The sequence below is a fragment of the Brassica rapa genome, unplaced genomic scaffold (assembly GCF_000309985.2).
Source record: "Brassica rapa cultivar Chiifu-401-42 unplaced genomic scaffold, CAAS_Brap_v3.01 Scaffold0378, whole genome shotgun sequence".
NCBI classification, from domain to species: domain Eukaryota; kingdom Viridiplantae; phylum Streptophyta; class Magnoliopsida; order Brassicales; family Brassicaceae; genus Brassica; species Brassica rapa.
In genome coordinates, this window is record NW_022610320.1 from 13,209 (window position 1) to 20,371 (window position 7,163).

Sequence of the window (7,163 nt, forward strand, 5' to 3'; positions counted from 1 at the left end):
CTATGAGATTTATTCGCTTCCTGGTGATTCTCCACTACTTTATGTTTCAAAATCAAGCTTCTTACATCGCGATTCATCCTGGTTTGATTAGAATGACAAAGAAGCTGTCATATTCCCAAACAGGAAAACTGGGATCACCTGATTTGAAAGTGGGATAGCTTCTTCATCCTAACTCCTATGAGATTTATTCAGCTTCCTGGTGATTCTCCACTACTTTATGTATCAAAATCAAGCTTCTTACATCGCGATTCATCCTGGTTTGATTAGAATGACAAAGAAGCTGTCATATTCCCAAACAGGAAAACTGGGATCACCTGATTTGAAAGTGGGATAGCTTCTTCATCCTAACTCCTATGAGATTTATTCAGCTTCCTGGTGATTCTCCACTACTTTATGTATCAAAATCAAGCTTCTTACATCGCGATTCATCCTGGTTTGATTAGAATGACAAAGAAGCTGTCATATTCCCAAACAGGAAAACTGGGATCACCTGATTTGAAAGTGGGATAGCTTCTTCATCCTAACTCCTATGAGATTTATTCGACTTCCTGGTGATTCTCCACTACTTTATGTATCAAAATCAAGCTTCTTACATCGCGATTCATCCTGGTTTGATTAGAATGACAAAGAAGCTGTCATATTCCCAAACAGGAAAACTGGGATCACCTGATTTGAAAGTGGGATAGCTTCTTCATCCTAACTCCTATGAGATTTATTCAGCTTCCTGGTGATTCTCCATACTTTATGTTTCAAAATCAAGCTTCTTACATCGCGATTCATCCTGGTTTGATTAGAATGACAAAGAAGCTGTCATATTCCCAAACAGAAAACTGGGATCACCTGATTTGAAAGTGGGATAGCTTCTTCATCCTAACTCCTATGAGATTTATTCAGCTTCCTGGTGATTCTCCACTACTTTATGTATCAAAATCAAGCTTCTTACATCGCGATTCATCCTGGTTTGATTAGAATGACAAAGAAGCTGTCATATTCCCAAACAGGAAAACTGGGATCACCTGATTTGAAAGTGGGATAGCTTCTTCATCCTAACTCCTATGAGATTTATTCAGCTTCCTGATGATTCTCCACTACTTTATGTATCAAAATCAAGCTTCTTACATCGCGATTCATCCTGGTTTGATTAGAATGACAAAGAAGCTGTCATATTCCCAAAAAGGAAAACTGGGATCACCTGATTTGAAAGTGGGATAGCTTCTTCATCCTAACTCCTATGAGATTTATTCAGCTTCCTGGTGATTCTCCACTACTTTATGTATCAAAATCAAGCTTCTTACATCGCGATTCATCCTGGTTTGATTAGAATGACAAAGAAGCTGTCATATTCCCAAACAGGAAAACTGGGATCACCTGATTTGAAAGTGGGATAGCTTCTTCATCCTAACTCCTATGAGATTTATTCGACTTCCTGATGATTCTCCACTACTTTATGTATCAAAATCAAGCTTCTTACATCGCGATTCATCCTGGTTTGATTAGAATGACAAAGAAGCTGTCATATTCCCAAACAGGAAAACTGGGATCACCTGATTTGAAAGTGGGATAGCTTCTTCATCCTAACTCCTATGAGATTTATTCAGCTTCCTGGTGATTCTCCACTACTTTATGTTTCAAAATGAAGCTTCTTACATCGCGATTCATCCTGGTTTGATTAGAATGACAAAGAAGCTGTCATATTCCCAAACAGGAAAACTGGGATCACCTGATTTGAAAGTGGGATAGCTTCTTCATCCTAACTCCTATGAGATTTATTCAGCTTCCTGGTGATTCTCCACTACTTTATGTATCAAAATCAAGCTTCTTACATCGCGATTCATCCTGGTTTGATTAGAATGACAAAGAAGCTGTCATATTCCCAAACAGGAAAACTGGGATCACCTGATTTGAAAGTGGGATAGCTTCTTCATCCTAACTCCTATGAGATTTATTCAGCTTCCTGGTGATTCTCCACTACTTTATGTTTCAAAATGAAGCTTCTTACATCGCGATTCATCCTGGTTTGATTAGAATGACAAAGAAGCTGTCATATTCCCAAACAGGAAAACTGGGATCACCTGATTTGAAAGTGGGATAGCTTCTTCATCCTAACTCCTATGAGATTTATTCAGCTTCCTGGTGATTCTCCACTACTTTATGTATCAAAATCAAGCTTCTTACATCGCGATTCATCCTGGTTTGATTAGAATGACAAAGAAGCTGTCATATTCCCAAACAGGAAAACTGGGATCACCTGATTTGAAAGTGGGATAGCTTCTTCATCTAATGAACTCCTAGGATGCTTCTTTGGATTGAATTGGATAGATCCTTGTATAAACGAATCAGAGACTCAAGTTTATCAAGGTGATGGATCGTTTGGTGACACAAAGAGTTGCGGAATGGCTCCTTGATACTCCTAGATGACTAGCTTGGATATTACACACCAAAATAGACACCCTTAGTTGTTGGATATGACACACCAACGAGATTCACTCAAGACTTGATGAGAAGTAAAGAGAGAACAAAGAAATCTGATAGATTTGTAGAAAAAGGATTGTGATTAAAAGAGAGAACGCAAACACACTTATATAGAGAAGTATGGAACAGGCTCCATATTCTCGAGATCATTAAAGGGAACAGGCTCCCTTGGAACTACAACAAAGACTAAAGACTTATTCAAATTCGAAAAGAGTTTTTAAAACATGAAATAAAAACCATAGTTTAAAAATAACCTAAGGTGGAACCGTGATACATCATCTAAGGTTTATGTAAGTAACTTGTGGCCTCATTAAAAACCTTCCTTTGGAAAACCCAATGGGACAAAACCAAAGGCTAGGAAAAGAGCACACACAAGCACTTGCTTAGATGATGATCAGTTTGAAACCATTGCTTGAATGGTGATAAGAGTGTCTTGATTGATCAAACGTCCATCAAGACCGTCTTCTTGCTTCCATGAGATCATAAGTAGACTTCCAACAGCTTCTTTGAGTCTTCTAGCTTTGGCGCGAGTGATGGGACCTGGTGGAATGACTAAGGCATCATCTTCTTCCCTTGATTGGTCTTTGAACTCTTTATCTCCATCCTTGTGCCGGTCCATGATCATATCATCCCCTCCCTCTTGAAAAGGATTTGTCCTCAAATCTGGCTCATCTGCAAAATAAGGAACCAAGTCAGTGATATTAAAACTATTGCTCACATCATACCTTCCTTGGAGATCCAGCTTGTAAGCATTGTTGCCGATTTTCTTTATGATCTCAAATGGTCCATCAATCCTTGGCATGAGCTTGGATTTCCTCTCATTAGGAAATCTTTCTTTCCTTAGGTGAATCCAGACTTGATCACCCACTTCAAAGACTCTTTCACGCCTCCCCTTGTTTGCTTGTTTGGCATATTGCTTAGTCTTCTCTTCTATGTTGCGCCTTGCTTGTTCATGAAGTTGTTGTACCTTCTCTGCCTTCTTCTTGCCATCAAGACTAACTCTTTCACACTCAGGTAAAGGTATTAGATCCAAAGGAGAGATGGGATTGAACCCATAAACAATTTCAAATGGAGAAAACTTAGTAGCAGAATGCACAGCATGATTATATGCAAATTCACAATGAGGCAAACAATCTTCCCATGATTTCAAGTTCTTCTTTATAATTGCACGCAAGAGTGTACCAAGAGTTCTATTAACTACTTCAGTCTGACCATCAGTTTGTGGGTGACAAGTAGTAGAAAATAATAGCTTAGTGCCTAGTTTAGACCAGAGAGTTTTCCAAAAGTAGCTTAGAAACTTAGTATCTCTATCAGATACAATAGTCTTAGGCATGCCATGTAAACGCACAATCTCCTTAAAGAACAAGTTAGCTACATGCAATGCATCATCAGTTTTATGACAAGCAATGAAGTGTGCCATCTTAGAAAATCTATCAACTACCACAAAGATTGAATCTTTACCAGTACGAGTTCTAGGCAATCCAACAATGAAGTCCATAGAGATATCATTCCAAGGATGATAAGGGATGGGTAAAGGCGTGTACAAACCATGGTTTTGGACTTTGGACTTAGCTTGTTTACAAGTTGCACACCTTTCACAGAGTCTTTCCACATCTCTTTTCATCCGCGGCCAGTAGAAGTGATCCTGCAAGGTCTTGAGAGTTTTTGCGACACCAAAATGTCCCATGAGGCTTCCTCCATGAGATTCCCTAACAAATAAATCTCTCAAAGAACAATTAGGCACACAAAGTCTATTATCATAGAAAAGAAATCCATCCTGCCTAAAGTAATGTCCAGCAGCAAATTTCTCACAAGACTTATAAGCATCTTTAAATTCAGGATCATTCTCATACATTACTTTAATCTGCTCAAATCCTAATAGCTTAACATCAAGAGTGTTCAAGAGAACATACCTTCTGGATAGTGCATCAGCAACTATGTTTTCCTTACCTTGTTTATACTTGATGACATAAGGAAATGTCTCAATGAACTCAACCCACCTTGCGTGTCTCTTGCTGAGTTTGTTTTGGCTTTTAAGGTACTTGAGAGACTCATGATCAGTGTGAATGACAAACTCCTTGGGCCATAGGTAATGCTGCCATGTCTGCAAAGCCCTCACCAAAGCGTAGAGTTCCTTGTCATAAGTAGCATAGTTGAGAGTCGCTCCTCCTAGTTTCTCACTGAAATATGCTATGGGTCTCTTCTCCTGCATAAGAACAGCACCAATTCCAATTCCTGAAGCATCACATTCAATTTCAAAAGTTTTATTGAAATCAGGAAGTATAAGAAGAGGGGCATTAGTAAGCTTCTCTTTTAGGCATTGAAAGGCAAGTTCTTGTGCTTCTCCCCATTTGAATCCAACTTCTTTCTTGATCACCTCAGTCAATGGAGCGGCTATGGTGCTAAAATCTTTTACAAACCGTCGGTAGAAGCCAGCTAATCCATGGAAGCTTCGCACTTCACTGATGGTTTTAGGAATCGGCCACTCTTGTATTGCTTTCACCTTCTCTTGATCTACCTTTACTCCATCTGCACTCACAACAAAGCCTAGAAAAACCAAGTGATCCGTTCCAAAAGTACACTTCTTAAGGTTAGCAAAAAGAGATTCCTTTCTAAGCACATCAAGAACAGCTCTAAGATGTCCTATATGATCATTAAAGCTCTTACTGTATACAAGGATGTCATCAAAGTATACCACAACAAATATGCCAATGAATGATCTAAGAACATGATTCATTAATCTCATGAATGTACTAGGTGCATTGGTTAATCCAAATGGCATGACTAACCACTCATAAAGACCATGTTTAGTTTTGAATGCAGTTTTCCATTCATCTCCTTCTTTCATCCTAATCTGATGGTATCCACTTTTCAAATCAATCTTAGAAAATATGCAGGAACCATGCAATTCATCAAGCATATCATCTAATCTAGGAATAGGATGGCGATACTTTACAGTGATGTTGTTGATGGCTCTACAATCAACACACATGCGCCAGCTTCCATCTTTCTTAGGCACAAGAAGCACTGGTACTGCACATGGGCTCATGCTCTCACGGATATGCCCCTTTGCCATCAACTCCTCAACTTGTTTTTGCAGTTCTTTAGTCTCCACGGGATTAGTCCTATAAGCTGGCCTATTTGGAAGTGTAGAACCAGGAACAAAATCAATCTGATGCTCAATCCCTCTAAGAGGTGGAAGACCAATTGGATTATCTTCAGGAAATACATCTTCAAATTCCTGTAAAAGACACTTAATTTCACTCGGATATACCGGTGTTGGGTCAGTAACATTCAAAAGAGACTCTTTAAAGATAAGTAAAAGAATAGATTGATGAGCATTGAGAGTTCTTTTGATTTCACCCGATTTGGCATAGAGACTATGCTGCTTCTTTGATTCAGGTTTGAGGTCTATTTCTTTCTTCTTTTGTAGCTGCAGTTGATCTTGATGAACTTCCTTTGGTGTTAGAGGAACCAGCACAGTCTTCTTTCCTTTGAACTCAAACGTGTGCTTGTTGGTGTAGCCATCATGTATCACTCGTCTATCTGATTGCCATGGCCGACCAAGAAGGATATGTCCAGCTTCCATAGGCAATACATCACAGAGAACCTCATCCTCATACCTTCCAATTGCAATGGGAACCGAAACCTGACTAGAAACCCTCATTTCTCCTTCTTCATTCAACCATTGAAGCCGGTAGGGCTTTGGATGTTTCTGTACTTGGAGGCCAAGCTTCTTTACCATAGTTTCACTAGCTACATTCACACAACTTCCTCCATCAATGATAAGACTACAGACCTTTCCTTGCACAAGGCACCGAGTGTAGAATAGATTCTCTCTCTGTTCTTGCTCTTCAGCTTTACTTTGCAAACTCAAAGTTCTTCTAGCCACCAATAACCTTCCTTTCACGGGTTCTTCTTCATATTCTTCTTCAATAAGCGCCTTACACTCAGACTCTGAAAGCTCATCCTCAGATTCATACTCTCCATTCTCAAGAAGAATCATGATTCTTTTATTGGTGCACTCATTTGCATAATGGCCTCTACCCTGACACTTAAAGCACTTAACATCTCTAGCTCTTGCACTTGAAACCTCGGCCTTTCCTTTATCCTTGCTGTAAAAGGAATTTGGCTTTGAGTCTTCTTTCAGTTGCGGTTTGCTTTCCTTTTGATAGCTAGACTTTTCTTCTTTAGTTCCCTGAAGTCTGGTGTTGTAACGAGAATGAGAATGGCCCTTCCTCTTAACTTGTTGCTCAACTAGTATAGCTTTGTGAAGCATCTCTTCTATCTCCACATAGTGCTGCATCTCAACATTATCTTGTATCTCTCGGTTGAGACCTCCTAAGAACCTAGCCATAGTAGCTTCTTTATCTTCAGAAACACGAGCTCTCAGCATCAACAGCTCCATGTCTTGATAGTATTCTTCAACAGATCGAGATCCTTGGGTGAGTCTTCTTAACTTCTGGTGCAAGTCGCGATGATAGTGATTTGGCACAAATCTTTTACGCATGAGAGCCTTCATCTCGTGCCATGTTTCAACGGGATACTCTTGGTTAAGTCTCCTGGTAGTCACAAGCTGGTCCCACCAACTCAGCGCATAGTCATGGAACTCAGTTGCTGCTATCTGAATCCTTTGGGCATTGGTGTAGTGCTTACAGTTAAACACCAACTCCATCTTCTTTTCCCATTCC